Source organism: Schistocerca gregaria, chromosome 1, assembly GCF_023897955.1.
Source record: "Schistocerca gregaria isolate iqSchGreg1 chromosome 1, iqSchGreg1.2, whole genome shotgun sequence".
NCBI lineage: Eukaryota > Metazoa > Arthropoda > Insecta > Orthoptera > Acrididae > Schistocerca > Schistocerca gregaria.
The window spans coordinates 224,749,487-224,775,076 of NC_064920.1; positions in this window are offsets into that span (position 1 = coordinate 224,749,487).

Here is a 25,590-nt window from a genome sequence, read left to right on the forward strand (position 1 = left end):
CTGTGGAACGGCTTGCCATGCCATTTCCACCCGGCGCCTCAGTTGGACCAGCGTTCGTGCTGGACGTGCAGACCGCGTGAGACGACGCTTCATCCAGTCCCAAACATGCTCAATGGGGGACAGATCCGGAGATCTTGCTGGCCAGGGTAGTTGACTTACACCTTCTAGAGCACGTTGGGTGGCACGGGATACATGCGGACGTGCATTGTCCTGTTGGAACAGCAAGTTCCCTTGCCGGTCTAGGAATGGCAGAACGATGGGTTCGATGACGGTTTGGATGTACCGTGCACTATTCAGTGTCCCCTCAACGATCACCAGAGGTGTACGGCCATTGTAGGAGATCGCTCCCCACACCATGATGCCGGGTGTTGGCCCTGTGTGCCTCTGTCGTATGCAGTCCTGATTGTGGCGCTCACCTGCACGGCGCCAAACACGCATACGACCATCATTGGCACCAAGGCAGAAGCGACTCTCATCGCTGAAGACGACACGTCTCCATTCGTCCCTCCATTCACGCCTGTCGCGACACCACTGGAGGCGGGCTGCACGATGTTGGGGCGTGAGCGGAAGACGGCCTAACGGTGTGCGGGACCGTAGCCCAGCTTCATGGAGACGGTTGCGAATGGTCCTCGCCGATACCCCAGGAGCAACAGTGTCCCTAATTTGCTGGGAAGTGGCGGTGCGGTCCCCTACGGCACTGCGTAGGATCCTACGGTCTTGGCGTGCATCCGTGCGTCGCTGCGGTCCGGTCCCAGGTCGACGGGCACGTGCACCTTCCGCCGACCACTGGCGACAACATCGATGTACTGTGGAGACCTCACGCCCTACGTGTTGAGCAATTCGGCGGTACGTCCACCCGGCCTCCCGCATGCCCACTATACGCCCTCGTTCAAAGTCCGTCAACTGCACATACGGTTCACGTCCACGCTGTCGCGGCATGCTACCAGTGTTAAAGACTGCGATGGAGCTCCGTATGCCACGGCAAACTGGCTGACACTGACGGCGGCGGTGCACAAATGCTGCGCAGCTAGCGCCATTCGACGGCCAACACCGCGGTTCCTGGTGTGTCCGCTGTGCCGTGCGTGTGATCATTGCTTGTACAGCCCTCTCGCAGTGTCCGGAGCAAGTATGGTGGGTCTGACACACCGGTGTCAATGTGTTCTTTTTTCCATTTCCAGGAGTGTATTTTGTTCTGAAAGACGCATATAGGGCCTAAAGATGGCTTAGTGAATTGCCAAAACAAGTTGTCGTCAAAATAAAATAAAATAACATCTTAGCTACACGGCTGTCGGAGAATTTCATTGATACTGACAATTAATTAACCAGCTGATGTCCCCTGTCTATGATGGACCAACAGAGATTAAAAGTTATTTATTTTTACTATTGCACTTTCGGCTGTTGCTCCATACCAACTGGGACTGCGAAAGATTTCGCTTCAGCACGTGTCAGAATTTAAAATTCTTCGAAATGTGTACTGTCATTGTGAGAACTGCAGGAATGCTGTAATGTCATTGAAGAAGCTTAGTTCTGTCGGTGTTATGTGTACATGTTGGAGAATTTTCGAGTGTGACACTCGCCGAAGCAAAGTTTTTTGCATTACCTCTGCACGTGTTTGTTCTTAGTGGCCCAACATTTCGCGCAGACAGTTGCAAAGATATACTTTAGTAAGTTTGTTATAAAATTAAGTACTGGATATGAGTATAGAGGTGTTTGAACTAGCACCAACATTGCCTCCGTCGTAGTCGCCAAATAAGTGTAATTTATGAGCAAAGTGCTTCATTGCACCAGGAAGTCTTCACAGCAATCGCGTTATTTTGATGCGTGTTACTGTATTCGATACTTCATAGTCACCTAGGTGTTTCTAAGTGTCTGCGATTGCACATCCACGTACTTCTATTCTTAAAGGACGCTAAAATTTAGCTATCGATTTGCATTCAGGTGACAAAATTTATGGGATATCTCGTAGTACAGCATCGGCTCTCCTTTTGGCCGGCGCAGCAGGTTCATATGACGTGGACTCAACTAGTCGTTGGAAGTCCTTAACAAAAATATTGAGCGATGCTGTCGCTAAAGCCGTTCATTATTGAGAAAGCGTTGCCGGAACACGATTTTGTGAAATAACTGACCTTTAGATTATGTTCTAAAAATTTTCGATGGGATTCACGTCGGGCGATCTGCGTACCTAAATGATTCGCTCGGAATGCCCACAATATTCTTCAAACGAGCCGCGAACAATTGTGGCCCGATGATAATGTCATTCATAAAAATTCCATCTTTGTTTGGGAACATGAAGTCCATGAATGGCTACAGATGATCTCCAAGTAGCCAAACATAACCATTTCCAGTCAGTGATCGGTTCAGGTGGAACAGAGGGCTCAGTCCATTCCATGTAAACGTAGCCCACTCCATTATGGAGCCACCACCAGCTTGCATAACTTTGGTCCATGGCGCCGTGGGGTGTGCGCCACACTCGAACCTTACCATCAGCTCATGTCAAATGACCAGACCACTTCTTCAAGACGTCTAGGGTCCAACTGATATAGTCACGAGCGCAGGTGATGTCGATGCTGTATGCAAAGGCACTCGCGTCGGTCTGCTGCCATAGCCCATTAAGCCAAATTTTGCCTCACTGTCCTAACAGATACGTTAGCTGTAAGTCCGACATTTATTTCTGCGGTTATTTCACGCGGTGTTGCTTGTTTGTTAGCACTGACCGCTCTAAGCAAACGTCGCTGCTCTCAGTCGTGAAGTGACTGCGTTGTCCGTGTTGAGAAATAAAGCCTTTTACGCGCGTTACAATTTAGGCATCGATTTATACAGCGATGAGTTTAGAGACGCTTTGTACATTTTTAATATTTTTTTGTGGTATTCAAAACATTTAAAAACCTCTCTCACACGGGCCTGATTTAGCTTCGCTGATAAGGATAGTAAAAAATATGCCTATTTTAAGGGAATTTTCATTTACAAAGCAGGCTTATCACAGTCACACAGTTCAATACTGTTCTATCCTGGTTAAATTGAGCTTAACTTAAATTCCATAAGGCAGTGAAGCAATTTCGAAGTCCCGGTGCGACGAAAATTGTCAGTCGGTTTCCTGAAAACATTTGTATGAATTATTAACTTTCGGTGATCACAAGGGGAAGACCGGAGATCTGCTGGTAAGACCGTGTTAGCCTATTTATTTAAAGTAACTGGATATCTTGAGCGCACAAAACGGCAGGTTCGTCCAGTGCAAATCAGACGTTCCCCACTAATCCCGTGCAACACAGCGTAGCAAGCAGACACTGTCAATAATAATCAGTTAAATAATACGCGAACACACTTACTTTAGTTTAGTTCATGTATTAAATTCCTTCTCATGCAGAATCTCATCAAGATGGCGACTAGCTCAACAACACATACATATACATCCTCCTCCTTTCACGGCTAATTGGCAAAAATTGCCTCATTCTTTTCATAAGAGAAAACAGATAGCAGAGAAGCTATTCCATGGAGTAAATGGACGCTCCAAGGAATAATAGGGCTTGAAAGTACTTTGAATTTATAATCATCGTATATTAAAGTTTAGGAATCGGTAAGATAAGAAGAGATATTTCGAGATATGTACTGAGTTATATGATTTATAAAATTTCTGAAAATATCTCGGAGAGACCGCTGCAAGAGACATTACAATTTGAAAGTCGAAGACATGCTACATTGAACCACCCTGGTAGATACAGAGCCAATGGCGGATCAAGAGACCAGGGTATGAGCGGACGAGCTGCAGCAGAGGCCAGGGACGATGCATCACAGGAAGAGCCCCTGCTCCTTCCTACCCTTCGCTCCCCCGCCTCCCTCGCCGTCAGCCCCTCCATCTACCCCTTGGCAGATTTGTGGCCAGCCTCGTAGACCACTACGGTGGAACATTGGCCTGCCCAGCACGTAGCGTTTTCTGCTACATTTACCTGAACCCCAACGACCGGACGTTCGACGTGTAAAGACTTCATACTTCCTGCAATGCTCTGGACTCGGGCCGCTGCGTTTGCCGAAGCGAAAAGGAGCTCTTTTATCGCCGTATACCGCTGCTTTCCTGCGAGAAATAGCTGTTATATTTCACCACTACACCTGCATCGGTTCCAGAGTTACACATTGCTTGCTGGAAATCTCTGTCCACGTCTCTGTGTCAATATACATTCTTGGCGAGAATTGCTACTGATTGCATACCAGATTCTTGTTTTCATCGTGCTCAGATGTTCTGTCTACAGCTGGCAAGCCGATGAGACGCTGTACTCTAAGTTAGTGTGTGTATGTGTGTGTGTGTGTGTGTGTGTGTGTGTGTGTGTGTGTGCGTGTGTGTGTGTGTGTGTGTTTGTGTTTGTCTGTGTGGCCAACGGTGTTGACAGGAAGATGCATATGACGTGTAGAGACTTACATATTGCCCGTAGATAACGAGATTGGATCTTGTGCCTTGCGAAGCACTCGTGTGGAAGAAATGAGAAAGAAGTCCACATTGCTGGCAGGTCACGGAAATCATAGTCGTGACGTAGAGCTGCGTCCACTACGCTTTACATCCCACCTGTGTTGTAGTGAGTCCAGATAAATGCATATGGCTGCTAGAATTGCCAGTATGTCATTTGTACACTAGGAGAACATCCAGCCCCAGCCTCCCGCCCCTAGACATGTCGTGCAGGCTCTGTATCTAACCAACATCACCACCTTGCATTGGATAATCTCGTCCACACTTACCAATGAATGCCTTTCCTCGGTGATACATTGTTGCTACATGTTTTATACGAGGGTTATTCGTAAAGTAAGGAACGATCGGTCGCGAAATGGAAAATACAGTGAAAATCTGATGAAACTTCGCACAAATGCGTTGGGCACTGTGTCTAGTACGCCCGTCGATCGCATCATGTCGCTCTTTCCAGTTCTGAGCTCACAGTGAGAACGTAAGGATGGCTAGAAATTAGTGTCTCCCTATAAGTGTGAGGGCCTCGCGAAAGATTTCGCCCGAAGCTATGCAATCCACATAGCATAACTGTCATGCGGTTAGTTCTACACAATTCTCGGCCGCACTCTGCAGGGGCAATGAATACGCTCCTGCAGCGTTTTCGATGGGAAGTGTTTGATCACCCACAATACAGCCCGTAATTGGCTACCCGTGAGGTTCATCTCTGCTCAAATGAGCCGCTGGCTATGAAGACAATATTTTCGCACAGACAAGGAGCTGGAGTCCACAGTAGAAAATTGTCGAAAAGCACTGGCGGCTGTCTTCCATAACGAGGGAACTGAAAAGTTGGTACAACGCTACGACAGATGTCTCAGTCAGAGCAGCGACTGTGTAGAGAAGTAGCTGGAAGGTGTAGCTAACCGTTGAAAATAAAACAGTTTTTAGTTTCACTGCGGTTTCCACTTCTCGAACTATCTTCCTTACTTTCCGAATAGCCCTCATAATATTAATTACCTTCTCTTGAGCTTTCCTAATAATTTGCAGTCAACCAAAGGAAAACAGAGGTTCATTGAATGTTGCAGGGACTGTCACTTGATACTGAACCTTAATATCTGATGTAACATAGTGTGCGTAACTAGAGTACGACCTCCACTACTGAATCAATCTTTCACTCTGCAACGGCATGTGCACCGTTTCGAAACAACCTGTCACGCAGTTTTAACATGTGACGTAGTTTCACTAGGCTTTTCTTGTGGGCGACTGTAAACACGACGCTGATGCTGTCTTGAGGTAGTGCTCACACTGTGCAATGCTGTGCGATATTTGCTGATAGGAGTCAAGCGCCTGCATATAACCGCGAGTGGTCTGAGTGACGTCAGTCGTATGCGTCAAATAGGTCTTGCTATTTGCGCCCTCTAAGGAAGCTATTTGTAACTGTGCTGCGCCTGAGTTGTAGCTAACTCGGCTGCATTCCGTATCTTACTGAAGAGACAGCATCAAATCAGTTATCTACCTGACTGGAAAGAAAGGCCTACCCAGTTTTTCATTATGTGGCTACAGCTACTTTCGTCACCACCGTACGATTTTTCTCGTTTAATTTTATTTACACCTCCATAGCTGTGATAACATTAACATTGAGCATCACAGAGTAGCCGCTCGGTTTGAGGCGTTTTGTTACGGTCCGTGCGGTTTTCCCCGTCGGAGGTTCGAGTCCTCCTTTGGGCATGGGTGTGTGTGTGTGTCGTCCTTAGTTTAAGTTAGATTAAGTAGTGTGTAAGCTTAGGGACCGATGACCTCAGCAGTTTGGTCTCATAAGTCCTTACCACAAATTTCCAAATTACATTAACATTCACTTTTGAACGCTTTCTGTGACTACAAGAAAGTTTTCTCCAATTTGTTGATGAATGCTTACTGCTTTCCAAGTTATGCGCATTATTTTCCAGCTGTGCCAGTATGTTTTTTAGCTGTGCCTCTGTTTCCTTCGTGCTTTTACAGAGGAATTTTCCGGTATATGGTCATCAACGTTGCTGAAAATTATGAGGTGAATTCCGTGCAACAGCTTACCCTTCTTTAAATAAACATTCTGTAGTCTGTGATTCTCGACTGTAATGAACGAGTGGAGACCCATTCTGGTAGCACGTCTGATAAAAACAAAACTCTCGACCAACAACATAGGCGAACCATGTTCGCTAGTTTCCCAGAACTTTTCCAGCCGAGAACATCTGTTGGCATTTCCGACAAAGTTTACGTTTGCTCCAGCCACAATGCGACACTTCCTAATGTCAAAAAATGAAAGCACCAGATGCAGTTTTCTGGGTAAAACTTTCCGTTTCCGCTGATACGGGGTATTTTTACTGAATTTCCTCTTTAAAGTCGGCAAATTCAACAGCTTATTTTTCGCATGTCGCGGAAAAGTTACTTCACATTACAGCTACGTAATGCTAGTCATCGCATTCACCTGCAAAAGTTGTTCAGATGAGTCCTTTTGTAGAATTCCTCATATATTCATATTACGTACTTTTATGATGCACTTCGTGCTATACTACTCGTATAACATCTTCGTTGCTCCGTATTGTCTCTAATGTGGACTGTGGAACGTTTCAGTATTTAATATGAGACAAATTGTATATTTCGCTTCATGTCTAGTGACCTGTCTAGAACACTTGACATGAAGTCCAAGGGAATGTCATGTTAAAGGTCATCATATTAGTCAGTATGTTTCTCAGACGCCATTATTTTAAACCTAAAATTTCCTTTTAAACTACATTTTTCAGTTGTTGTGCCGCATTGAGAAAGAAGTTGCTGTACGATATTAGTGATCGTAGAGGAATAATGGAAACATCAAACGCAACCTATGCAGTGATTCTCTACTTTAGCAGCCTATAGGTCATGCTGTTATGAAGGAAAGGAAGAAATACAGGCGTTTAACATCCCAACGATCACGAGATCATTAGATTCGGTGCACAAACAACGTATGTACAAATAAGTCATTGAATTTTGGTGTGCCATTTTGAAAGACATTATTACGAAATTCGCGTTCACTCTTTTAGGGAAGCGCGAAGAACCACAATGAGCACAGTTGGACGTGGATTTGAAACTTGTCCTAGCGAATAATAGTCAAGCACACATATGCCTCTCTCGTTTCTTCCCCACAGTTTTCTTACTGCTTTCAGGCAACCCGCCACAATGTCTCGTTCTGTGTCAATCTCATCATCTTACAGTACCACTTACAACGTACGCTCTTACTTATTCCTTTTATTTCAATCTCTGTCATCCCCTGCAACTTGTGTCCTCCATGGCTCCTTCTGGTACTATGGGAGTTATTCTCCGATGTCTTAACACATGCTCTGTCATCTCGTACCACTTCTAAAAAGTTCTCCACATGCCTGTACCCTTTTCTCCATAGTTTCTGCAAAGGACTTTCTAATCACTCCAGTTAACTATCAGCAACCTTCTGTAACATCGAATCTGAAACGCTTCGATTCTCTTTCTTTCTCAGGAGTTCCACAGTCCATTATTTACTTCCGGTGATCCAAATGGACTTCCTCAAAAATTTCATTCCCCAAATTAACGCCTAGATTTGATGCTAGTAGAATTCTTTATGCCATGAATGACATCGTTGTCTCTGCTATTTTGCTTTTGTTGTCCTCCTTGCTTCGTTGGTTACGTGTCATTTTATTTCCAAGTAGCAGAACTCTTCACGTCGTCGTCTTTGTGCTGCCCACATTTTATTTTATGTTTGTAGCTTATCTCATTTCTGCTACTCCTGTTTACATTCGACTTTCGACTTTCTTCGCTTTACTCTCAACCCGTAATTGGCAGTCATTAGATTGTTCATCTACATCCACATGACTTCCCTGAAAATCACACTTAAGTAAGTGACAGGGGGTTCACAGAATCACCTTCACATTTATTCTCTATTATTCCATTCTCGAATAGCTCGCGGAGAAAACGGGCACCTATATTTTTCCGTGCGAGCACTTACTTCCCTTATTTTAATATGGTGATCGTTTTTGCCTGTGAAGGTCGGCGTCCACAAAGTATTTCACGTTCGCAGAATAGAGCTGGTGACTGAAATTTCGTGAGAAGACCGCGGAGCAACGGAAAACGCTTTTGTTTTAATGTTTTCCACCCCAAATCCTGTATCATGTCCGTGAAACTCTCTCCCCTATTTCGCGATAATACGTAACGTGCTCCCATTCTTTGAACTTTCTCGACGTACTCCATTAAGCCTCTGTGGTAAGGATCCCACACCGCGCAGGAGAACTTGAAAAGGAGACTCTACAGGGTTAGTGTAGGCAGTGGTTCGACTTCCCCGCAACATTTTCTATGTATTTTTCCAATTTAAGTTGTTCATAATTGTAATTCCTGGACCCTGCCGTTTCGATTTGAGTGATTTATAGTCCAATCAAAGTTCAACGGATTCAATTCGGCATTAATATGGTTGACCAGCACTTTTCATTATTTAGGGTCAAGCGCCAATTTTAGCACCATACAGATATCATATATACATAATTTTGCTGTATGTTTTGATCTTCTGATGGCTTCACCAAATAATAAACGACAGCGTCATCTCCAGACAACCTAAGACGGCTGCTCAGATTGTCCCTGAATCGTTTATACTGGTAAAGGCTACAAAACTACCTTGGAGAAGGTCAGAAATCGTTCCGTTTTTACTCTATGACTTTTCGTCAGTCACTACGAGCTGTAATCTCTCTGAAAGGAAATCACAAATCCAGTGTCAGAACTGAGACGATATTCCATAAGCACGCAATTTGATTACAAGCCGATAACGAAATACGGTATCAAAATCCTTCTGTAAGTCTAGAAATTCGGAATCAATTTGAAATCAATTGTCGACAGCACTCAACACATCGAGTGTGTTTCAGAAGAACGATCTTTCTAAATCTGTATTGCCTACGTGTCAGTAGACCGTTTGTCAGAGGTAATTCATAATGTTAACAGCTGTTTTTAATTCGATTTCTGGAATATTTACGTCGTCTTCTTTGGTGAAGCAAGTTCGGAATACAGTGTTTAGTAACTCTGCTTTAACAGCAGTCACCGATAATATTTCCATTGCTGTCGCACAGAGGAGACATTGTGTCTTACCGTCAGCATACGTTACATATGGCCTGAATCTCTTCATTCCGTTTAGCAGATCCTGAAATTCATCCTCCCGTTCACTTAGGATATCACTGTCATGAAAAAAAAACCTTATCTTTGATATCTTTTCGTCTAGAATTTTTACCTCTTTGAAACTTGCCTTAGTTTCTTCATTGCTTCTTCGATATGCATGTTGAACACTACAAGAGATACATTGTATCCCTGCCTAACCCCCAATTCTCTGCCTCCCCCCCCCCCCCCCTCCAGTCCCTATTTTTGACGTAGTTCAAATGGTTCAAATGGCTTTGAGCACTATGGGACTTAACATCTGAGGTCATCAGTCCCCTAGAACTTAGAACTACTTAAACCTAACTAACCTAAGGACATCACACACACCCATGCCCGAGGCAGGATTCGAACCTGCGACCGTAGCGTTTGACGTAGTAAGTAATCTCACTTCTACAATGAACATGACGGTAAACGAACATCATAATGATAGTAAAGATCAGCCTTGATAGTAGCCACTCTGGGGACGATTCGTACATTTATATACCGAATGAATGTATGGATGTCACAGAAATGAAGCTACGTATCTTAAATGGAGCTAGTTTGTGACCTCGCGTTCTTTAGGAATGGGGATGGTCTCATATGGGACTTCAAAATGTAAATGATCCTTGTTTTCCATAATTCAGTAATGGTATAACAGGTGTAGACACAAACTAAATGCGTGCTAATACTGAGTTGCATGGTCCTTCCCACAGATCGAAGAAACGAGCACTTCTCTAGCAAACTGAAGGCGTTTTGTAATATAAATAGAGAAGGGTCTTATAAATTGTACCGCCTTTTAAACTGAACCACTAACGTATCTATCAAACTATTGCATGATGATGCCACTCGTTGTACACAATGCGTAATAGGTGGTATTTACACTCATGTTCATAAATTAAGGATAATGCCGATACATGGTGAAACAACGCTCTGGTTGGCGGTTTGAGGGCTAAATCACCTTGGGGTATGACACTGTGGTGGATTTGATCTGAAGCAGTCGCACGGTGGCGCTGGCAGCAGTCCACATACGCAGAGGTGTGTTGGTGCATGTCCGAGTACGGTGCAGTGAGTAAGTGTGCAGACATTTTCAGACGTGCTAATAGTGACAGTGTGTTTAAAATGGCTCAAATAACATATACTGATGACGTTATGAGGGGTAGAATACTGGAGGCTGGTAAAACACAGCAGGTCGTAGCACGGGCCGTCTGTGTGCCACAATGTGTGATCTCAAGATTATGGAAACGATTCCAGCAGACAGGAAATGTGTCCAGGTGCTACAGTACAGGATGTCCACAGTTTACAACACCACAAGAAGACCGATAACTCACCATCAGTGCCCACAGACGGCCAAGGAGTACTGCTGGTAGCCTTGCTCGGGACCTTACTGCAGCCACTGGAACAGTTGTCTCCAGACACACAATCTACAGACGACTTAACAGACATGGTTTATTCGCCCGGAGACCTGCAAGGTGCATTCCACTGACCCCTGGTCACAGGAGAGCCCGTAAATCTCGGTGTCAAGAACACAGTACATGGTCATTTTAACAGTGGTCCCAGGTTATGTTCACGGACGAGTCCAAGTATCGGGACGTCATTTTGTACCAGTATGTCCTCCTGATGGATGATAACACACGGCCCCACAGACCTGCCATCGTGGAGGAGTACCTTGTGTAATGTTGTCGCTTTAATTTGTTATGTGAAAGCGGTGCTGATAGACAATAAAAGTGGGTTAAAAGCTGTGAGCTATCTGAGGAAGTTAACGTTGCATTACTGAGCACTGTTTCACCAGGTATCCAATCTAGCTTACCAAATTTCCAACCAGACTAACATTAATTATAATAATTATAATCTTTTAATAGTCATACGAAAACCGGTGATACATATATAAAAAAGAGAATTTAAATAAAAATAAATAAATCAGTTTATATTTGGAAATTTATTTTAACATTGATCATTGAAATTTCAGCATATTAAACTTGAGTCATAACTAAGCTGGTGCCTTATTTTGGATTGTGAAAATGTGAGTTTGTAATCTTACGGAACACATCAAATAGGGAGCCAAGATTGGGAGACTGCATACAACACTATATTCATAAAATAACACACGAAGAACATTGAAACATATGTAAGAGGAAATTAACCACAACCAACCGATTCAATTTTCACCCAAAGAAGTAACGTTCGTCGCGCAATCCTGTCCGTCATGTAATTACCGCACCCTGGTATACTAAATTCATACTAACTCTCTGTGAAATCTTCCCGAAAAGAATAGCTGAGAGCTACTTTGATGATTACACCACATGCTTCACGTGGTTAACTCGGTTTACACAAAGAGTGTAACTCCACAATAATTTTGATAATTAAAATGAATTAGATCGAAAAGCAATTTACAAAAGAAAAACCTCGAACTGGTTACTATCGTCATACTATTAAGCTGATGGGTCAAACAATTGTATAAGCACGTGGTACTGGTCTCACGAAGTACACCCCACGTGGGTTGAACATAAAGAAAAGTTGCTATATTGAAAAATATTGTTAAGGCGAGACATTATAATCTCACGCACATTCGCATTTAAGATTGATGATCTTAGTTAGAGTTACTGATCAACACGTGGTTCCACTTTACTCACAAAGTAGTGACAAAGCAACTACTGTAAAATAATCTGAAGTTCGCACTCGAAATACACTGCGTTGCAACTTAAGATAACATTAGATATTTTAGAGCTAAACCTGAAATAAAGTTGATTAAATTTTCAGTTAGGCTGAACTTAAGAAATCCATTGTCCTGCGGACTTAGCAGACAAGCGCTTAGCCGGAGATCTTACCACTTCAGACGCTCCTACCGAGCGTGCTTCCCGATACAAAACGGAAGTGACCAGAGGGGCAGCTTCCTGTACCAACATGACAAGGGACGGACAGAACCATACTAAGAATAGAAACCTCTTTGCTTTTAGAAAGCGTAGCTACCTGTTCCGACGTTGGTCCTACTGTTCTCTAGCAGACAGGCTTGTCTGCTACCCTCAAGCATGCAACTAGAAATACATTTGCTCATTCATCCTCTCACACAGAAGGGAAGGGGGATGACAGTATCTTATCATATGCAGTACATAAAAGAAAGCGGATGTAGGTTCCGTATGAGACTGTGTGACATGAATTGCATATAAACTGTGTTTTAAAGTGTAGTAGTGTGACAGATCGTTCTTGTTTATGTGTAAAAGTAACACGTTCCACTACTCAGTCTCCTCGCAGACAGTCAGAAACGCCACAGTAAATTTAGAAGAGGAATTTATGACGTAAATGACAAAAGATTTAAGAAATTAACATCAAAGGAATCTAAGAGAGACCTTTCACTTGAAACAGAAGATATCAGGCGAATGGAGTGGCCTGCCTGTTCTCCAGACCTAAACCCCATCGAGAACGTCTGGGGTGCTCTCGGTCGACTTATCACTGGACGTCTTCAAACCACTAGGACACTTCAGGAATTCCGACAGGCACCGGTGCAAGAATGGAAGGCTATACCCCAGCAGCTGCTCGACCACCTGATCCAGAGCATGCCAACCCCTTCTGCCGCCTGCGTACGTGTGCATGGTGATCGTATCCCATATTGATGTCGGAGTACACTCACAGGAAACAGTGGCGTTTTGTAGCACATGTGTTTCGGGACGGTTTTCTCAACTTATCACCAACACCGTGAACTTACAGATCTGTGTCGTGTGTGTTCTCTACGTGCCTATGCCATTAGCGCCAGTTTTGTTTAGTGCCACGTTGTGTGGCACCACATTCTGCAATTATCCTTAATTTATGAGTATGAGTGTAGTTGTTCATGTCCAATTCGACAGCTCGTTAATAATTCTGGCGTAGAGTTGTTCAAATTTATTTTATGCTTTGAGAAACTAATATTTGTATAAAATACATGTTTGACTGTCATCCGCTTTTATTTTGAATCCAAATATCGACCGGTTTTAGTGATGGACCATCTTCCCGGATACGCATGACGCAGCATGTCATTCTCAATGAAGAGAAGTCTTCCGCAGTAAGAGTGATTTCAGGTTTGCCGCAGGGGAGCGTCGTAGGATCGTTGCTATTCACAATATACATAAATGGCCCTGTAGATAACATCGGAACTTCAATGAGACTTTTTGCGAATGATGCTGTGGTATATCGAGAGGTTGTAACAATGGAAAATTGTACTGAAATGCAAGAGGATCTGCAGCGAATTGACGCATGGTGCAGGGAATGGCAATTGAATCTATATGTAGACAAGTGTGATGTGCTGCAAATACATAGAAAGAAGGAGCCTTTATCATTTAGCTACAATGTAGTACGTCAGCAACAGAAAGCAGTTAATTCCATAAATTATCTGGGAGTACGCATTAGGAGTGATTTAAAATGGAATGTTCATATAAAGTTGATCGTCGGTAAAAGCAGATGCCAGACTGAGATTCATTGGAAGAATCCTAAAGAAATGCAATCCGAAAACAAACCAAGTAGGTAACAGTACGCTTGTTCGCCCAATGCTTGAATACTGCTCAGCATTGTGGGATCCGTACCAGATAGGGTTGATAGAAGAGATAGAGAAGATCCAACGGAGAGCAGCGCGCTTCGTTACAGGATCATTTAGTAATCGCGAAAGCGTTACGGAGATGAGAGATAAACTCCAGTGGAAGACTCTGCAGGAGAAGCGCTCAGTAGCTCGGTACGGGCTTTTGTTGAAGTTTCGAGAACATACCTTCACCGAGGAGTCAAGCAGTATATTGCTCCCTCCTACGTATATCTCCTGAAGAGACCATGAGAATAAAATCAGAGAGATTAGAGCCCACACCGAGGCATACCTTCTTTCCACTAACAATACGAGACTGGATAGAAGGGTACCCTCCGCCACACACCGTCAGGTGTCTTGCGGAAAATGGATGTAGATGTAGATAAGGGTTAAAATAATTTAAGCTACAACAATACATTTGTCATTACTTAAATAATGTGTAGAGAATTTCATGAAATACACGGCACACGGGACTTTCAGAAGAAAACACACTAATAACACGTTACAAAATAAGATTTTGTAATTGGAAGAGCGAGGAATAATGTGATACATTGGAATCCTACAAAAAATAAATGCCACCACCTGGATCATCACAAGTGTCTTGCCACTTTGCCTCTTCGCGCTAATCAAATACGAGTGCCTGTAACTGTTTCTAGTGCCACGTTGCAGAGTGTTACCTACGGGAAGGTCAGCATCTCATCACCACTATTTTCCAGTCCATGGTGTGGAGGTGGGCTGGAACTGAATATCGCATCTAGCGACACTAACTTATAAATCGGGCGACTGCCGCACCAACTACTTCAGTTTCTACAGCATACCACTATATCGCGGGAAGCCCCACTGAGGCGACTCGAATCTCCTCAGGAGCGGTGCAGTTAAACTAGACTTTGGCAGCGCAGGTAAGAAGGAAGCAGGGAGCGGCGGATTTTCTTGGGAGGCAGGCGGCCTGCGCCAGACGGGAAGCAAAGTTTCTCAATTTTGCGTGGGCGGGTGGCGGCTGCAGTGCGTCAGGTCGCCCCACCCACGCCGCCCCACACCGGAGCACACGGCCCGAGCCGGTACCCGCGGCGTCCCGCGCTGTTGACTGTTAAATCGACTCCAACTCGTGCCCGACTTCGTCCTCGGCCTTAGCTTTATGAGGTAATCCTGTTTGTGTCTGCTCCACGTGCGCCATTCTTCTGGACCTGTTCACTACCTCAGCGGATGGAAGCGTATAAAAATGGCTTCAGGATATAAACCGAGTTGCGGCCGTCAACCGGCATATGCCAGCTTGTGAACAAGGTGTATGATTAAGGAGGAACCAAGAACTATAGAGTCGACTCCCCCCTCCTCTCTGTCCAGAAGACAATACGTTAAAACGTAATAATAATACACTCCTGGAAATGGAAAAAAGAACACATTGACACCGGTGTGTCAGACCCACCATACTTGCTCCGGACACTGCGAGAGGGCTGTACAAGCAATGATCACAAGCACGGCACAGCGGACACACCAGGAACCGCGGTGTTGGCCGCCGAATGGCGCTAGCTGCGCAGCATTTGTGCACCGCCGCCGTCAGTGTCAGCCAGTTTGCCGTGGCATACGGAGCTCCATCACAGTCTTTAACACTGGTAGCATGCCGCGACAGCGTGGACGTGAACCGTATGTGCAGTTGACGGACTTTGAGCGAGGGCGTATAGTGGGCATGCGGGAGGCCGGGTGGACGTACCGCCGAATTGCTCAACACGTGGGGCGTGAGGTCTCCACAGTACATCGATGTTGTCGCCAGTGGTCGGCGGAAGGTGCACGTGCCCGTCGACCTGGGACCGGACCGCAGCGACGTACGGATGCACGCCAAGACCGTAGGATCCTACGCAGTGCCGTAGGGGACCGCACCGCCACTTCCCAGCAAATTAGGGACACTGTTGCTCCTGGGGTATCGGCGAGGACCATTCGCAACCGTCTCCATGAAGCTGGGCTACGGTCCCGCACACCGTTAGGCCGTCTTCCGCTCACGCCCCAACATCGTGCAGCCCGCCTCCAGTGGTGTCGCGACAGGCGTGAATGGAGGGACGAATGGAGACGTGTCGTCTTCAGCGATGAGAGTCGCTTCTGCCTTGGTGCCAATGATGGTCGTATGCGTGTTTGGCGCCGTGCAGGTGAGCGCCACAATCAGGACTGCATACGACCGAGGCACACAGGGCCAACACCCGGCATCATGGTGTGGGGAGCGATCTCCTACACTGGCCGTACACCTCTGGTGATCGTCGAGGGGACACTGAATAGTGCACGGTACATCCAAACCGTCATCGAACCCATCGTTCTACCATTCCTAGACCGGCAAGGGAACTTGCTGTTCCAACAGGACAATGCACGTCCGCATGTATCCCGTGCCACCCAACGTGCTCTAGAAGGTGTAAGTCAACTACCCTGGCCAGCAAGATCTCCGGATCTGTCCCCCATTGAGCATGTTTGGGACTGGATGAAGCGTCATCTCACGCTGTCTGCACGTCCAGCACGAACGCTGGTCCAACTGAGGCGCCACGTGGAAATGGCATGGCAAGCCGTTCCACAGGACTACATCCAGCATCTCTACGATCGTCTCCATGGGAGAATAGCAGCCTGCATTGCTGCGAAAGGTGGATATACACTGTACTAGTGTCGACATTGTGCATGCTCTGTTGCCTGTGTCTATGTGCCTGTGGTTCTGTCAGTGTGATCATGTGATGTATCTGACCCCAGGAATGTGTCAATAAAGTTTCCCCTTCCTGGGACAATGAATTCACGGTGTTCTTATTTCAATTTCCAGGAGTGCATATCTCCGTGTGTGGATACACATGCCTGTATCAGTTTCTTTGGCGCTTCAGTGTATATCTTGAGTGCGTGACACTACTGCCATTTGTATGTGTGCTCATGACTATCTGATGACTTTTGGCCGGCCGGGGTGACCGAGCGGTTCTAGGCGCTTCACTCTGGAACCGCGTCACCGCTAAGGTCGCAGGTTCGAATCCTGCCTCGGGCATCGACGTGTGTGATGTCCTTAGGTTAGTTAGGTTTAAGTAGTTCTAAGTTCTAGGTGACTGATGATCTCAGAAGTTAAGTCCCATAGTGCTCAGAGCCATTTGAAATACCACCCGAAAACATGCAGCTGGCTGCAAATACCCAACTGACTGTATTTCTTTTTAAAATAGATAGCACTTGCTCATTAGAAGACCTGTAAATGGATACCTTAAAAGCCACGAGCACTTGCTCATTAGAAGAGTTTCGTTTCAAAGTAGCGAAGATGAACAAGTACTCATACCTCTTAAAGTACTTATCTCTCACCACATGTTTACTGGTCATTTTTTCTTGTTTTGGTCCATACCATCAGTTTCCAAAATATGGAAAGCAAAGAGCTTGCAGTAATAGAGATTTGTTTCACTGCATCGAATATCAAGAATTGCTCATAGGTCCCAAGGTAAGCGTTTCAGGGGTCATTTTCACTTGACTTTTTTGTTTAGAATGGTCATTCCTGTCATATCCCTGAATACTGACCATCACTTCTCATACATCCTGTATTTACGAGTTACCTACGCTTTTTTCCAACTTTGCACTTGGCGAGAGATTCGCGACAAACGCAAGCTAAGTAAGGGGCCAATGCTGTAGAGCACTCGTTGCAAAACCATCTTGGAATTCCATGAGGACCTGTTGATTTATCTAATTCTTGAAGTTGTTTCTCTACATCCAGAATGCTGATTAGTTCTCCATACAGGAGTCTGTGCGGTGTGTTTGTACGGCTTTACTGCGTGAACGATTCCTGAAATGTGAGATTTTAAACCTCGGCATTACTTTTACTCTCGTCTACTGCCACACCAGACTGGGAAATGAGTTTCTAAATGAAAGCCGTAGATTCAGTTAGCGATTTTACGTAGGACCAGAATTTACTCGGGTTCGCAGCAAGATCTGATGTCAAGGTATGTCGGTGGTAGTTGCTGTAACCTTCAGGGGGACTGATGACCTAACATGTTAAATCCCATAGTGCTCAGAGCCATTTCTGATGACTTTTGTCACCTCAGTATAAATATTTATGGTATATCTCCTTATTCCTCCTTGTACTTATTCCTTGTTCTTAAATGGTTAGGTTGGAAAGGGCCTTAATTGTGCTTTCGTCCATGCTAAAAAGCCGGACAGCCCGTACTTGCGTATATTTGGCCGGACACGGCAATAGAAATCTGGACACGTGTGGCTAAAGCTGGACCCTGGCAACCTTCGCTACGGGCAGCCGGCAGGTTTAACAGCAAGCGCGCTGATTCGCTGTTCTGCCGTAGCGGCGCTGCGAGCGGCACGGCCTACGCTCTCATTTCCGGCGGCTAATTCGGCGTCCGGCCCGGCCCGGCAGCAGGGAGCTCGGAGCTGCTCGTGGCAGCCGGAAGCTGTCCGCTGCCCTCTGCTCGCTGCTCGGCGGGTAGAGGGACTGCCAGGGGCTGCAGCGGCCGCTTTTCACCAGCGACAGTCTGCACGCCTCACCATCAGTGATGCTACACGCCACTGGACAACTTGCGTACAACAGTGCTTAGTGTTACTTGCAGTGTATCCGATCGACTTACAGATAAGGAGAAGGGGTGGCGAATATTGGCTCACAACAGGTAATTTTTTAAAGTTTAGCTAAACTCATAACTGAAAAGGAAGAACTAAAAGTAAGGATGACGAGTGAATGGCAGTGAATCCAGAACACAACTATAGACCGATCACAATTACTTCATAGTCGAACGTCTGTAGCCGGCCGATGTGGCCGAGCGGTTCTAGGTTCTTCAGTTTGGAACCGCGCGACCGCTACGGTCGCAGGTTCGAATCCTGCCTCGGGCATGGATGTGTGTGTTGTCCTTAGGTTAGTTAGGTTTAAGTAGTTCTAAGATCTAGGGAACTGATAACCTCAGATGTTAAGTCCCATAGTGCTCGGAGCCAGTTGACCCATTTTTTTGAACGTCTGTCATTTTCCGCTGCAGTGTTGCTACATTTTCTGCCGACTACTTCTCGATTGTAAATGATACACAAACACGGGCGGTCTTTGCACAAATGTAACGCGGAGCAATGTTGGAAGTTGCTACATTTTCTGCCGACTACTTCTCGGTTGTAAATGATACACAAACACGGGCGGTCTTTGCACAAATGTAACGCGGAGCAATGTTGGAAGTGACTGCTTGCGAGGTATGTCGAAAATGCTAGATGATCTGTCGACAACAGATTTTAGGAGACTTGATAACTGAACTGCGACAGACAACGAGTTTTGTTGTTCTGAGTTTAATCTCATGTTCTAAGTTAACCACAACTCTGTGACATGCGATGTATTCGAGAAAATGGGGGTCAACAATCTGCGGCAGAACTAAAGTTATGATAGCTTTATTGTCGGTGATTAAAGCTGGTTACATGAAACTATCCTAACAATGTCTAATCGAGCCATCATGTTACCAACCAATGTACTATCCTCGTTGGTAGTTGGTTGCAGATTATAGATACCACAGGCAGACGCCGAACGGAAATACAATGATCGGAAGAAAAATAAGATCAAAGAAAGAAGACAACACGATGATGAAAATGGCTTGGCAAAATATTAGAAATTTAAAAAAAAGTACATTTAAACCAGCTATCTGATCAAACAGAAACATTCAAACTCTTTTGTTGTAATTAGAAAAAAAATCGCTACATTTGACTATATTCGAATCAAAGACGTTCTATACCTTTTACCTTCCATACGCTAACCGCAACTAAACGCAATGCCACAACTTAGGGTTTAATAGTTATATTTAAACCCATGTTTCGGCCGGCCGGAGTCGCCGTGCGGTTCTAGACGCTGCAGTCTGGAGCCGAGCAACCGCTCCGGTCGTAGGTTCGAATCCTGCCTCGGGCATGGATGTGTGTGATGTCCGTAGGTTAGTTAGGTTTAATTAGTTCTAAGTTTTAGGGAACTAATGACCTCAGAAGTTAAGTCGCATAGTGCTCAGAGCCATTTGAACCCAAGTTTCGGGATCGAAACACGTCAAGAAAGAAAGACGAACAAGGAATTGGAAGTGAGCTGAGCAATTAGTGTGGCAGTTCGGCAACGGTGAACGGTTCGGGCGTGAATAAGATCACATTACTCTGTACTTTTTCTATTTTCATAACTGCAAATACAGTCACTAACACAATGACCGTACCATTTGTACTGTATTTTACAACATGTGCTGTAATTGACAGCCATCAACCTCAATGCAAGCATGACATCGGCGAACAAGTTTCCGACGCACGATGGCAAATATCCCTGGTGTGTAAAAAAAAAAAAAAAAAAAAAATTCAAATGGCTCTGAGCACTATGGGACTCAGCTTCTCAAATTCTGAGGTCATTAGTTCCTTAGAACTTAGAACTAGTTAAACATAACTAACCCAAGGACATCACATACATCCATGCACGAGGCAGGATTCGAACCTGCGACCGTAGCGGTCTCGCGGTTCCAGACTGCAGCTTTTAGAACCACACGGCCACTTCGGCCGGCCCTGGTGTGTTTCGAAAGACATCACAGGCAGCTACAATTCTGGCACCTCCGTATCCACTGGGGTCTCATACACAAGTGACTTTAGATACCCTCTTAGGAAATAATCAAGGGGATTTAGGTCAGGTGACCTCGCAGGCCGTGGAATAAGACCAACCCTTCCAATATGGCGACCAGGAAATACAGTACGGGTGCTGCACCATCGAACTGGACTGTACGTAACTGAATAACGGTGAGTAACGAATGGTCTGTCGTTGATTCATTGCACGTCTTGTCGTGGGACAATGTAAATACGATCCAACAGAACCACCTTATGGACGATTGAAGTAAACAAAACCCGCATCATGCCTTTGTGGTAATCAGGCCCGTCCTTCTTGTTTCGCTGCAGGAAATGAAGAATATACTCGTACATGTAAATAAATAGCACAGTACGTGTAAACTTGCAATAAGCTAGAAAACAGTTTTGCTAGACAAAGCGCTAGACAAGTTTACTTCCATATCTCTATGTTCTGCTACATTTTTGCACGCTTTACGGAAACACCTTGTAGAGAAATATTTGTTTTTGGTGTTTTGGGGGAGGGTAACAGACAGCGAGGTCATCGGTCTCATCGGATTGGGGAAGGAAGCCGGCCGTGCCCTTTCAAAGGATCCATCCCGGCATTTGCCTGAAACGCTTTAGGGAAATCACGGAAAAGCTAAATCAGGATGACTGGAGGCGGGATTGAACAGTCGTCCTCCAGAATGCGAGTCCAGTGTGCTAGCCACTGCTCCACCTCACTCGGTGGAGAAATATTTACCTAACAAAGCGCAGTATGCTGTAATGGACCACAGAAACGAAAGTAGCATTCGGTAAGCTGCCGGCAGCTGTAACATGATCTGTACAGTGTAATTTAAATTAGTTCGTATCTGACGCTTTACGGTTCAAAGAAACAAAGCTGTCGCGACAAGTACTACCTACCGGAAAGCACCAAGGCTCTCCGTGGTGATAAAAATTCATTTAAAGTCTCTGTCTCCTATAAAAACCAAGTAAAGTATCTTAAATTCGCATACGACACAGACCTCTGTAATGCATATAATCATAGCTTAAATCTGTTCTCAGTTTAAATGGGGCTGGAGTTATCTATCGTCGGCTTCATACTTTCAATATTTTACACAATGACGCCACACAACACTCATAAGATATGTAATCATCAAGACTGAGACCTGGTTACGGGTCCACAAGTGTGGAACAGCACCAGCTGCGAGGGCAGGAAGGAGCGGTTCCACTTGCCAGCGGTGCGAGGCTTCCGCTGATTTTCTGGCGGGCGACGTCCAATTTAACTGGCGAGCCAAACCGCGCCGAGTCGGCGAGTTGTTCGTGCGCGCAAAGCGCCTCTCCCCACCGCTTCCTGCTTAGAGGCGCACAGCCGTCGCCCCCAGCCCCGCAGCTGTCTGCAATCAGCGAGCCGACTGATCATCACCACCGTGTCGGCCTTCCCTTTCGCTAACGCAGATTATCTCCTGAAAATTAGAAAAGTTTTCTCGCCCCGCGGAACGCCGCAGAATTGATCTGTGACAGGAGGTGCTCGACAACTGGCGCGAATGCCATTGCGCTCCTGTGGCGGGGGTGTGTACCAAGCTGTGACGCCAGCTGCATCAGCTACCAAATGTCTAGCGATCTACTGATGTGATGGAATTGGATTTTCCTGGATACATAACGAGTCTCAACTTTATCTTCGATAAAGATAGAAGCTGAAGTAATGAATTAAAAATTACGCCAACGCCAGGACCGGAACCCGGGTCTTCTGCTTACTTAGCAGATGTGTTGTCTGCTACACCACCCTGGCGTATGGGCTACCACACCCGCACGGATTACCATATCCAATTCCCTCCCTAGCCATCAAGCTCCGATTCACGCCTCACTTCACATTCTGTTTCCCATTTTTAAATCGTCAGTACGGCCGTAGCTCTCTAATATTGTAATAGCATTTCAGCTTTGTACTTAATGAGGAAATACTGCCTGTACCTGAAGCGTAGGTGATCTATGGATCTGATGGAATTACATTTACCTGGATACATAAGCAGGAGACACTGGGTCAAGTCATGGTCTTGGCGCAATTTTGAATCTATCACTTCAGCTTTTATCCTTATCGAAAAAAAAATCCTGATCAGTTTCATTTCAGTCATCTTCATCAGTCGAATGGTGTACTCAGGTTTTCTCGCCATCTCATTAGTCATATATTTTATACTAAATGGCATCCGTCAAATCGAATATAAACCGGAAATACAGTGTCTTCGAAGAATTCCCTTACGTCCCTAAACGCTTTTTCTTCTTCTCTCTTCTTCTTCTACAGCTATATAATATTCCGCAAGGCACCGAACGGTGTGTGGCATAGGGTACTTCTGCCGCTAGTAACTGATCCCCCCGTCCGTGTTCCAACCGTGAGTGGTGCGTGGGATGAATGATTACCAGTTAGCCTCAGGATTAACTCTACTTTATCAAATTTCTCGTCTTGTCATTTCTTGAGATGTATGTGGGAGGAAGTAATATGATGTCTGACTCTTTCTCGAAAGTGCTAATTTCAGTAGTTCAGTTGTAAAATTCTCCCTGATGCACACAACGCCTCTCTTGTAACATCTGCAACTGGAATCTGTTGAGCATCTCTGTAATGCTCGCGCGCCGATTGAACGAATAATTGACGAAACGCGCAGTTCTTCGTTGTATCTTCTCTATCTCTTCTCTCAGTCCTACACCAAGTCGATGGTCTTCTCCACAAACTCCGTCATCGAAGTGAACGGCGGCTCTAAACGTGCAGCACGGCATGGACGCATGTGCTGGGAGCAGTATTATCCTATGGGAGATATTCTCCTGCGCTTGCATGGGACCTCGGGTACAATGGAAGAGACGCAGACAACTACGAACCACCTGCTCCCCATCATGTTTCATCTTTCAGCATTATAATTTCCCGTATTTCAAAGCCAGAACAGTGGTTTGACGAGCATTAAACTAAACTCACGTTGATGGCTCAGTGACTAGATTCGCCTGATGTAAACCCTATGGAACCCATCTGGGTCGCTATCGGGCACCATGACTGCGTACGCAAATCAGTGGCAAGTTGCTAACGCGAATTACATGACCTGTCCATAGACGTCTAATGCGACAAACCTATCAACAAACTGTCGTACCCTGACACGCAGGCTCATTGATGAATTTCGTTCCAAAGACGGACAAAGAATCTATTAAGCAGGTGGTCAAAATGTTTTCTTCTTCAGTGTAAAGTAAAGTTTACATTCTCTTTTCAGAGTATAATTAACTGTCCCCTAACCTCCACTTTCTCCTACCATGGCCTTCTTTCCTCAAATAATTTCGGAAATTTGTGGTAAGTTCCTATGGGACCAAACTGCTGAGGTCATCGATCCCTAGACTTACACACTACCTAATTTAACTTAAACTAACTTACGCTAAGGACAACACACACATTCATGCCTGAGGGAGGACTCGAACCTCAGACGGGGGGAGTCGCGCGAACCGTGTCAAGGCGCAATAGACCACGCGTCTCTTCAAATAGTCTTTGTAGCTCCTCTTCACGTTGTGCCTCACTGTCTGTTTCATTTTAGGTCCTTCGGCAGCGCCACATTTGAAATCCTCCCACTTTGTTCCTCACTGGGTTTCATACGTCCGCGGATTGCTTCCACACGATGCTATTCCCTGTCAGTGGGCTGCGCCGTTGTATTGTGGCTCCTTTGTCGGCGTGATACGGCACTGTGCCTCAGGTGATCCATTTTGTACCGCGATACAGCCACCAGCCAGAAAAAAAAGTTAAAAACACAATTTTTTTTCGAGGTGACGGTTAAAATTTTTTGGACTCCCTTCGTGAAGTTTGTGTTACCCTTTGTTAAAGGCTTACTGTAACGAGTGGTGTAGTTAGGACTTTGCGTTTCTAAGGTGCTGCATAGTGTTTTTACGTAGCACATCGTGAATGCATCGAGACAAAAGGAATAAGCGGCCTGCTGCAGTTGGCTGGTTCTCAGCCAGGGATTATCCAGTACCCAACGTAATTGGAAACGGCCTCATACGTTACCCGTTGCCACCGACCTTTCAACGCCGGAATGTTATGAGTGGTGTCCAGTAGGCCGCAAATTACCGGTGCAGAGTCAGATTTACCGAGCCTCCCACAGTGTTTAATGCGTTTTTAGACCAGACCGTGTCATTACTCCGGCCTGATTCCAGCACACTTGTGTGCCTCGGCGATGGCTCCGTGACTAAGTGCACCTCTAAGTGGCAGGCCATTTATCGGCAGCTGTGCCGACCCGGTTGGCAGGTCGCGACTGAGAGTAATATTTACGCCTCGGCCGTGATAAAGGACCGAAGTTATTAAAGCAAAGCGCGTACACAACTTTTAATCACGGGTGACGCGGACAATTTAATACTATACAGGGCCGCTTGTAAATCGAACGGATGCTGTGTGTTTATAGGCGAATGAAATGCCCTGGAACTTTGTGAGGTGCATCCGTTGACGGCCGTACTTTCTTTCGCTAGCGACATAGTTGGATTCACTTTTCCCCTCCCCTTGGTATTCCTTGAGCTCATCACTTCATCATTTTCTTCAGTCATTCGTTTCCAGAATTTTGTAATCGTCCTTAACGAACGTTCAAGTTATTAGTTACCTTATTGATTGGCGACTCTATAGAGTGCTGAGTGCACAACGACCATTAGATTAATAAAATTACAAGGAATGTCAGCGTTGGCCGTAATTTTGATGATTTATTAACAGAAAAATCGATTTTCGATCACATAATGATGATCTTCACTGCTGGAAGCTAAAAATTTTTTACATAGCGACCAGTGAATAAGAAACAAATGTCCACAAAGACACCTGAGTATAAACCAACAGTTGGTAAGAACTTAGCTTTAGCGTATAAATTACGGCTCGTAGGCATTGGTGTCTAGTTATTGGCAGTAACAGAAGCTATGAAACGATCACAATAACAGAAGCCGTTGTTTA